General features: G+C 34.4%; 1 protein-coding gene across 1 annotated transcript in view; it reads right to left on the bottom strand.

Annotated features, from left to right (window-relative positions):
* Nucleotides 1-9,347: 9,347 nt before the first annotated feature.
* LOC128210202 (E3 SUMO-protein ligase RanBP2-like) overlaps nucleotides 9,348-11,498 on the bottom strand; it is a 29,544-nt gene continuing 27,393 nt past the window's right edge. Inside the window, exon 9 of the mRNA XM_052914390.1 lies at nucleotides 9,348-11,033. The gene's annotated coding sequence lies outside the window, so the exon portion shown is untranslated. The remainder of the gene's footprint in view (nucleotides 11,034-11,498) is intronic.

Genomic DNA, 11,498 nt, shown 5'->3' with positions numbered 1-11,498 from the left:
ATACGCTTGTTGCGTGATTCTTTCTTGCAGTTTACATAGTAATAAGGACCATATCAACAATATTTATATAAAAACCTACAGAAACAAACTAAGTAGCCAAAAGTTTTAACATGAACCCCGTTTAATGGAACAGGATAAACGCCAAAGGCATAGAACATAAAAACACAAAAAATACAAACAAAAACATAGAACAACAGCACAAAACTCCACAAACAACACAGTGCATACATACAAGCGCAAACCTTGAAGTTATCTTACAAATTTACCAACCGTCATGAATATGTATACACAGAAATAAAGAAACAAATTCAGTAGTCGGAAGATTAAACATAAGTCCGTTCAACGGGAAAAGGCCAAAGCCAGAAACACAAAACAACATCATGCACATACACAAAACACATAAGATATCGATGTATAAAGCTAGGGGTGTCAATCAAGTATTATTGAGGTACCGCCTTTGAACAGTCAGCGGATCTCGCGCGATTTTGGGAAAAGAGTCATTAGACTACCAGAGAAACTGTTTGACCTTTTCGGATGGCAGATATACGGCGAATCTGCCATGGAAAACAGATCATGAATCCCTGCGAACGAATTTCGAAATAACGAAGAAGAGGACAGAAAGTACAAACCGACATCTAAGCAAGGACTCGCTGTTGTTTCAGAAATATGGGGATATCATACAAGAACTGGAAAACAGAGGTTTTATTAAAAAAAAGACGATTCACCAGCAACCCGCGTTTATTACGTTCCGCACCATGGAGTGATAAAAGTATCTGCAACCACACCAGTACGAATAGTGTATGACTGTAGCTGCCGGGGCCAACCGGAAGTTCGGGTCTGAATGATTGCCTTGAGTCAACACCGCAATAATTGAACGACTGGCCGCTTACGTACGTGTTTTTATCTAGAGTTCACCAAAACCCTCGCTCACTCCTTCACATTTATTGCACGGACTAAAATTAACCAGTTTACTGTTTGCCAACACAGAGGTTAACAACACAGTCTTAAATTGTGACCGGGATGATGTCATAATTCGATTGAAACGACACGCACTTTTACTTTACCACTTCTGGCGCCGATGGAAATACAAATACTCAACATCCGTAAGGGAATGCCAAACGAAGGGTGGTTCCCACTTCCAAACGTTCCGCAGAGGGGAAATTGTGATTGTCCAAGACGATAGTAAACCTAGGTTGCAGTGGGGCCTTGCAGTTGTAGGCGAACTCATTACCGGTAATGACGGATTCACGAGGGCCGCATAAGTACGCACAGCGAAGGGGGCAACCACTCAGTCTATAGTAAGTTATACCCGCTATGGGAATATACCTTAAAACCATTTGTGATCGGGAGAATATTGGGATTTGGGCGTAACGCGATGTATTGACATAACGTGCGAAATGTATTTATACGTAACGTAACTTCCGGTGTGAGTTTTTTATGTATGACTTAAATAAAGGAAACGAACCTACATGACATGTTTTTACCGTGATCATCCCAAACAAACTGCTTGAATGCTTTAAATCCTATTCTAGAAAAAATAGTTCGCTGGAGCAAACAAACAGTTTAAACGGTAATGGCTAACACTTTTGATTCTCTTATGTAAAGATTTTATATAGATAACACTTTAATAACATTTGGATACCAATATAGTTTGAAAATGATTGTATGATGTTATTCATTATGGTAAACATTTTAAGGGATTATAATCCCATTTTACTCTCCTTTATCCCGATTATCCCATTTTGGGGCTTTTTTATTCAGGAGTTCTTTGTTTTAATCCAACATACAATTTTGATTATGAGATTAATCTACATTCTTTTCAAGTTAATAACTTTGATAAGAATCTACATAAAGTATTTTTCAACTTTAAACGAAGTATATCTAACTAGAAGACAAGGATGAGTAGAGAATTTATCAAGAAGACAACTCTACCAGAAGCCCAGAAGAAGATAACTTTACCAGAAGAGAAAACAGCTCGACCTTCAACAGCTTCATGTTTTAAAAGTATCTTTAAAATTGTCTACGATTGAGTGCTTATTCGAGATCATGCTGATAAGATTGATGACGTTAGTCTTAATAGTCTTAATAGTTCGACCCTCAACATCATCATCACACTTCACTTTCTCTAACGTCTAAAACTGCATGTTTACTGCCTGAAAACACAGACTGTCTTTTATTGAAATATCTTTAATAGAAGCAATAGTTATGACAGATATGGTAAGGAACAAACTTGCCAAATTAAACTGCAGCAATGAAATAAACAAAGACAAGCTAACTTTATAGGTATAAAAGTCTAGGGCAATATGAATATATTGATTTCATAATTTATGATGGTCACACTAAAACGGTGCAATTTGAATATGAATGTCTCATTTGATTTCAAAACAATATAATACAACCTTTAGACCATCTATGAATGTCTCTAACCGCATTTTTCTGAATAACGCCATTGCCAATGTGGGATGCCAGCAGGCTTTTAGGGTCTTCATGGTGTATGTCAATGCGGAACAAAGACTATCGAGCGTTTTCTGGGCCCTCTTTATCTCTATTAATAATTTAACTGGATTGTTTTCGGGTTTTTTGACTCCAAAACTTATGTGAAAAACTACAGAAACAACCTCTCGCAGTTTGGTTTCGAAGAGTCAGTTTATATTTTATCCATATCTCGCATACCATGCATAATTTCCAAAAGAACGTTTTCATTTCGTTCAAATTATTTGTTAATCTTATGCCGAAATTGTCTTAGTTGATTTATCTTTGCCATGTTTAATACAAATTTCAATTGTCAGTACTATGTTAGATGTACATGTATAGCTATTATTTAGTAACTCAACTACATACCATACTCAAAACTATCTGTAATTGTATCAGATACTTCAGATTTAAACATGGCAGGATCGATGTTCTCCTGTAGACAGTGTCAATAGATAAGAGTCTTAAGAGTTGGACAAAAGTATTTGATAACCTCTTGTGGATGAATTTCACAAGGTTCAATGCTATCGATTTTAAATGAAACTGCTTCTATTGATGCGGGTATTCTCCCATTACAAAGCAGAGCATGGGAGTTTGACATGAATGTTTAAGAAGTCTGTTGCAGCTAGAGCGCATAGATTCCTCGCCCACAAGACAGTAGGGCTCAGCGGGGACGGTATCGACAACTTTGGAGCAGGTTTGATAATACGTCATTTCAGCAGTGGAGGCATCGGCCTTGGGTTTCTTACCGAAAACCTCCATCGTTGTTCCTCCTTGACAGAAGCAGTGCAAGATACTTGTCTATTGTTAACAAGCGCTGAGGTGAATATGTTACTACATTATATAGTGTTTGTTTTCCAATCCATGTCACAGTACTATTGTTGTATTGTTATTATAGTAAATATGAACTGAATACATATGTTTATGTGACCAAATCCAAGACTTGTGGTTGAGGTTATCCAACAAATGATACAAACGCCACCACAAGCGTGGCTTATCATAGTGTCTGGTGAATTGACCTCGTTTCAGGGCTTTATTGTAGATCATGGTTGTACACGAATGCTTCAAATAGGTTCATTAATTAGCAGCACTCACATAACATATATCCTTTCGTACATGTTTGAGATTTGCTGAGAGTTGAACAAATGAATGTTTATATTCGCATATAACAATGCTTCAATATCAGATCATAATCAAAAAAAGAGTTTGAACTATTGAGGATTTTCTTTTTGTATAATAACCTCCTCAGTGCATAATGGGTTAAGAGAAAAATACTGAAATTCTTACAAAATATAAATGCTTTAGTGCTTTTAAGTGAACAGTGTATGTGTCATTTGTCATGTGTAAATAATATGAAAGCTTAATTTGGCCAACAAAGTATCAAAAAGGTTTTGAAGAATAGTTCGAATGAAAGTGTAATTAAAAAGAAACTGACTATGAGAGACCCATTATTTGTTATTAATAAAACGCGAAAGCCAGGTCTAAATAAATGCTTCTATTCTCTTGTATGAAAGTGAAGTTTGGGGATTTAAATATTATTCAATAGTTTCAATTGAAATTTTGTAAAGTACTCCTTTGGATCAAACCGCTTATGTATGATTTATGTAGAGTTACGTGTAAACTCTAGCATAATAGTAGATTTCTTTGTTTTTGAGCCTTGTTTTCAATTCCAAAACAGACAAAATTTGTATTTTTTGTATAAAATGCATTGTCTTTTCAAAATGATTATATACTTATTTTCAGATATATTGTTTTTTGTTAGATAGTTAAGGTATGTATGAACATTTCATAAACTAGAGTGTAGACAATCCTATTCACTTTAAGTATATCATAAAGAAAATATTGTAAGACCAATTGTGTGAAGTGTTGAAAAGCATTGTTAATGTTTCTCCAAAGTCGTCGTAAAATTTGCTCAACTCTTTTTTAAACCAAAGTATGCTACAAAGGATACTCATAAAATCATACTCATTTTGTCAAAGAATTTTAAAATAGAATGACAACACATTTAGGATAAACATTTCTTTGTAGAATATTATCAATGTAATGCGCAACATCATTAATTTTAACTATACAGCAAAATAAAATAAAAGCATTTATAATTGTATGTTATATCTGTCAAAACTAGGATTCCAGAATATAGATACAAATGTGCAGCATCATCACCGTTAATTTTCGTTCCTTTACAACCACACAACTAAGACAAAAAATGGTGTTGTTTTTTTTAATCGAAGGAAGGATTCTCTCAGCATATTAAAATCTAACGAAGAATTTAATATCGAACATTAAAGGAGTTAAAGCGATATACCAGTTCTGTAACCTGACCTTATATCAATGGGTGGTGCAGTGGATATTTTTTCTATTTACCCGAGAATCACTAAATTGTATTTCCGTTCTAATAACGGGTGTTGTTTTTTCTATAAGCAACTCGTCCGTTAACCTTGAAATTATAGACACAGATATGGAAAAAAACAATGCCGAAGCAAATACACCGTCTAATTGTATTAAAAATAAATCAAGTTACATAACCTATTTAAAGGTAATGACACTTATAGAATACTAATTTTGTGTCCCTGCTAAGAGCCGCTGATACCAGATGAGAAAAAAAAACAATTCAAATTACATTGGAATCTCAAGCTGTATTTTAATTATTACGGCAATATGACAACGACCGCAAGATAATTTGTATCAAAACTCGGATATCATTTTAAGTTCTATCTTTGAAAGCTATTGAGTCTGAAAATGTCAAGTATTGATTTAGAGGAACAAGCAGTCAAAACATAGGCAAGCTGTTTTAATGTACATGTTATTACTTCGCCAAAGACATTATCTTCAAGGTGACATGTCGATTAAAACAAATAATCTATTTTTCATGACGTGAATATGATATGGTAGTCATATACCAACAACCAACGAATGGGTCCTTAAATATCAGAAGAAAGAAATTATCTTGTCAAATTAACAGTTGTTCTAATATATATTTAGTTATTCAGTATAAACGATATTGGAGCTAACAGCTAACGGAAATATCTCTTAGATAGACAAAATTACGATAGACGATAACTGTGCTTTTAAAGGTAGAAATATAATTTCTGTTTCAGTACCAATTAAATATAATCTCCAAGAAATATAGATTGGCATTTTCATTTCCGCCTGGATGCCAATGCTGTTATTATCAAAGAAAATGTTAATGAAAGGGAGACGCGCATTTTGCACGTACTTATTGCAATATTGCTTAATTGCACAAAGAAAGGAGCCAAACAATGATACATGGACAAGGACTCTTCATCATTTTATTTACTTCGTTTTCATCATATTTCTACATTAATGAATCTTCTACAAGACTTTACCACTAGCTTACAGGCTCTTTATACAAGCACTATTAATTTTTTTGTCAAAAACATGTGTCAGTAGAAACTCAAGATAAGTTTTGTTAAAATAATGGATATGTCAAACCCCTCGTGTTTGTACGACTTTGTTATCCTCTCAAATCATTTAGAGTACTTTTTGCCTCTGGATGTTAAACATGTTTAAGCTTACAGTTCCTTAGAAAAAGAGTTTAAGATATTAATAGGATCTTTTAGATGCACACACATACCAAAACAAGAACATTGTTTTTGTTGTCGTTTTCGACAAAATAAATTGACAGTTAAAACCTTAAACGAAAAAGTTATTGGCATAAAATAATTGATATATTTACAAAGATTTGAATAGTTAATTTGCTAAGCAAGTACATGTAGAATAATGGCATCGCTGTGTGTGCACGTGCACTGGTGGTTGTGGCACTCGAGCACATAGTCGTTCTCCGGGCAGGTAACATGCGCACAGTCTCCGGTGTCCCTGCATTCCTCTATATAGGCCAAAGTCGAAATTTCAAGATTACTGTTTTAGTATTTTGATCATCACGACACTGCTTATCCGTGATTGATGGCGATAACAACAACAAAATTCAGTGCGGTCATGTTGTTTTTTCCCCATGTATCTTTTTTATTTGTATAGAATTTCGTTGTATCAGCAACCAGTTGCAATTTAATTGGTACCAAAATTATATGGCGTCACAATTCATCAACATTTAATATTAAGGAAAATGGAGCTATCAGAAAAGTGGCTTATCTGTGAGTCGGATCCCTTATCACAATTTACGCAAAGGAAGTTAATACAGTACACTAGCACTATGTTAGCTGACGTGTATGTTAACTTTATATCTGCTGTGCCCGTGTGTGTATGTTGTGGCGGCTATTATTTTACTGCGATTTTCAATATTTTCTGCTATGTTTTTGAAAATATATTTTTATATATTATATATTTTTGCCTCTTGACTGGGAAACGTAGTTGCCCTCGCGTTCGCATTTTCTATTTGGACTGGAAACGCATGCCAGATATAATTAGTCCGTACGTTAGCCCGAAGATAATTTATGATAGGCAACGATGTGATCAAAACCAACGTCATCTTAAGTTCGGGTGTTTGCTAGGAACCAGCAGCCAAGTGTATAAACAATGGCTTCCAAAGTTTTCCAATTATTTTTTTGGCCAAATTGCAAAATCAAATAATTTTATTAGATAATAGTAATTATTCGGTAAACTTTGACCAAACCAAAGAATTGATCAGTTTTATACAATTGGCTTCTGTCCTTAAATGTTGACATTGACCTTGACCTATTGCGCCTAAAACATTGTTTTTGCATTTTGTCCTGATTCGTTGAGCATTTGACCGAAGAAATATTTCAAAGGGTTTAGGCCTTGCTGGGGCAGACACACGATCATGTTACCTTGAACGATGACCATGCCCTTCAGTCGGGCATCATTAATTAGCATCATGACGAAATTGACCGGACATGGGCTGTGACAGACAGACGGACGGAATCGAGCAATCATACATGCATAGGGAACAATCATGGTTTGCGTGAAATGTTTGATGATAAAGAATAACATGTTTATGGTCCCATGTGACCTTGACCTTTGACCAATTGACACTTCAAAGCCACATGGAACTATACATATGAAGTTTCAGTGTCGAAAGGTTATCAGTTTATGGAGTGCGAAAGAATTTGATATTTTTACTCCATGTAACCTTCACCTTTGGTCCAATGACCTAAAATTGTACCTGGGTCATTTACTCAATTTGTTCAAGTATCCTGTTAAATATGAGGGCTTTATGTGGCATATCAAAACATTATATGACCCCTGATCTATCAAAGTGGCAATTACTGTTTTTTTAATGTGTGACGTATTCGTATTAACAATAGGTTAGCAGATGTTCATTCTTTGACATGTGACATATACGTTTTTGCTTTGAAGGGGGGTAGAGGTACACAAATGAATTTTCACAAATGTGTGACATATTCGTACGAACTTGTCACACACGTGTGAAGGACTCGTGCGAATATGTCCCTGTGAAAAATACGGTTCAACACAGCAGGATAATAATAATGCCATCTACAAATCAATGTATGCGAACAATAAAAACCTGCATCTTAACTTTGTTTTGGCGTTGGTCTTGTGAGATGTCAGCATATATTTGAAGATTAATGCAATAAGTGGCGTTTATTTAGCACGCACAAGCATTCCAAACTAACTCAGCGCACAAAAATAATAAATAAGACTATTACATATAAATCAAACATATGGAAACATATGAAAACATAATATTGGTTAATAATGATCTCTAACAAGTCAAGGTTTACAAATACAGGAAATCACCACAACGCCACCCAGAGTGATCTTCATGGTGATAGGTTGTTTATATCCGTATACGGTCGGTTGCAGAACCCTGATTTCAATGATCTTTGTTTATCATGACTTATTAAAAACAAAACAAACATCTATTTATGACCTTTCAATTTCTTTCAACAGTTATTTTAGCAGCGTGTATTTATAAGTATTTCTTTATTTGGGTCAAAACAATGTGTGCATGCCACAGATCCAACGCCTAGGTATGATTCTTCATTTAAAATATGACTTCATACGGTGAGTATTTTCCCGGTTTTACCTCTCCTTCTGTTGTATGGTTTTTAGGCTGCTGTATGCAGTAGGCCTACATCCTTTATAAGAGGCTGATCAAAAAGAGCTATAGTCAGAATTCCTTTTGACATGACATGTTTAAAATATTTCAAATTCAACTACATTGTACCATTTTATTGAATAACCTTCATAAGATTGTCCACATAATATCTTATACTGAAGGTACGGTATAAACAAACTTTGCGCAATGCACTTACCGAATGGATTATGCACGGAAAGTTTGTAGTCACGTTTCTAAGTATTGAAGGTAAAATAAAAACACATTCATAATGTTCACAATGGCTGAATTACCACGTTAATGTTACAATCGCGGATGGCAGCACTCGTCCATTTCTTTATAAATATTAAAGCCAAATTTGTGGGTCTTTCGACACAAATATTGTGGTGACACGTGCGCAAAATTGCATGAGATCTTAAACGGCTTGAGATGGTCAGTGGTAGTGCACGAATACGACAAATTTAGTAAGCACAGCGCTATTTGAGAGTTCCACAGAACCCTCTTGACTTTATCAAAGACCAATGATTAGGGATAGTAGGGCACATATAAGCCTAGCAAAAAATAGGGAAAAGTAGCGCAGGCTAGAAAAACTTTATAGAAAAACACTTGAATAATTGCATATGCTTCCATAGTTGCAAATGTTCAGTTCAAACTATAAGTTTCATTAAGGTTTGGGTTAAAATAATGTTTGAAGGCTTTTACCGATGAAAAAAGCAAATGCCTATAATTGTGCGCCAGATGCAAACTTGTCCGATTTCCTAATTACTTAAAAGAACATGGCCTCGACAAATATTATAGTCTGTTGTGAGTTTTATTAGAACATCTTTAACATGTTTTAAGTGAAAGACACAGTTGAGTTTTGGCAAAATGGCCATAATGGCACTAATGGCACGACTCTAACAAATAAATTGGAACAAAGACAACAGTGAAAAAAAATCAATTTGTTTTAACTTCAAGAACAAAACCAAAACACCAAGAACACATTTACTTTATTTAGCACTACAGAGATGACATTTTGGTATGCATATATTCCTAGGAAAAGTATATATATTTAGAAAATATACACTGAATTAGACTGGAAAGGAATACATGTAGAAGGAAAAGGAAAGTAACAAAGATTAATAGACAAACTAAAGAAAATAAGACTTTGGTAGTTGTATACAGCCTAATATAGCGAATTACACTAGAAAAACTAAATGAAATGTTACAAACTGATCAGTAAATTAAAATTTAAATAAGATATCAATAAACATCTGATTAAATGTTTCAAACACTAGTCATGACAATGTGCTGGCTGAGGATATCTTTTAGTTTAATTGTTACTTGCAAAAAATATCTGGAGTTTAAAAGAGAATATAAAAGTAACTAAGATCATTTTTAATGGAATCTATTTATATAGCACTGTGTTATAATACCCGAGTGTTTAGTGGCACCCCTTTAGGTACTTTCCGTACAGCAGCAGTGGAATACAATCGTACAATACATCAAGATTAGACTTAAATGGTCAATGTTCATGATTGTATAATAGGATCTCGAACATAGACAGGTATGAATGAAAAAGGTAGGAAAATAGGAAATCTTGAACATCTACTTAGTTTAAAAGTATTTCAATAAATAAAACATACAAAAATCTAATTGGAACGTAATAATTATGAAATTCTAGTATTTACATGATATATCGAAAAGGATTGAAACAAAAGCAAAGCTTTTAATTAATAATTTCTATCTTAATTCCAGTCATTGATGCTACGTAAAATAGTACTTGATTGTTTGTATATCAGCACTGTTACATACAACTTATGTTTTATATGAATGTTCCATATATCGCCGGTATATAGGTGACTCAAAGGCCCGATGGGCCGGGTGTAAGTGTAAACTATTCATTATGAAATATATTATGCTATGTACACATGTCACTATGATAAACAAATTAATGTACTTATAATGTTCCTCTACATTTTATGTTTGTCATCATGAAACTAAGCCCTGAATGTTTTAAGTTGTTGAAACGTTTATAGCCATCAGGTCATCTCAGGTTGGAAGGTTTCAATTTACTGATAAGCCTCGCTTCGGACTCACGACGTCATTGGTAAACACAAGAACCGTGGAAAAAACGGCCTTTCAAAATGTAGGAACACTTAAGATACGTAGAAATGAATAGGAAGCCTTTTCAAAATGTAGGAACACTTAAGATACATGGAAATGAAAAGGAAACCTTTTCAAAATGTAGGATTAAGATACGTAGAAATGAATAGGAAGCCTTTTCAAAATGTAGGAACACTTAATATACATGGAAATGAAAAGGAAACCTTTTCAAAATGTAGGATTAAGATACATAGCAATGAATATGAAGCCTTTTCAAAAGGTAGGGACAATTAAGATACGTAGAAAAAAGTAGGAACAGGTAAAACAAATTGCGTATGATCAGAACGGAAACTAAATATGTCAGGAGATAATGATGGCGCCGAGGCAATCCTTTGGTTGCAAAGCGTTTATGGTCCATTCACATATAGTGAGCTTGTAGATTATTTGTCTTCATGCCATGCTGAAACAGATAATACACTTATATTGAAATATTGCTAATTGATGACTTCATACAATAACCCTTCATTAAGTGGGGACAACAGTTAATATTGACCACTCATTCAAGTGCAAATGCTGACCGCTTTTTAGGGGTGACAATAAAGATTAACCACACATTGAGGGGTGGAAATTAATATCTACCACTCATTTAGGGATAACAGAAAATATTGACCACTCGCCTACGGATGAGTGTAAATGATGACCGCTAATTTTTACGGGATAGTAAATATTGACGTTGTGGTGTGGCCTTTCCCGAATTTAATATGTATTAATAAGTTATTATACATTGTTAAGCTCCCTCGTATCATCTTTTGTTCAAGGAAGCCAAGAAGTTTGTATCGTATCCAATTAGCAAGGCATTTGTTCCTTTTAATTGGTGTAAACATCCTATACACAGCTTTAAAATTGAAAGGCCATTTCCAGTATT

Source organism: Mya arenaria, chromosome 12, assembly GCF_026914265.1.
Source record: "Mya arenaria isolate MELC-2E11 chromosome 12, ASM2691426v1".
NCBI classification, from domain to species: domain Eukaryota; kingdom Metazoa; phylum Mollusca; class Bivalvia; order Myida; family Myidae; genus Mya; species Mya arenaria.
The sequence above is the reverse complement of the archived record's forward strand: the minus strand, read 5'-3'. Positions and strand labels throughout refer to the sequence as shown.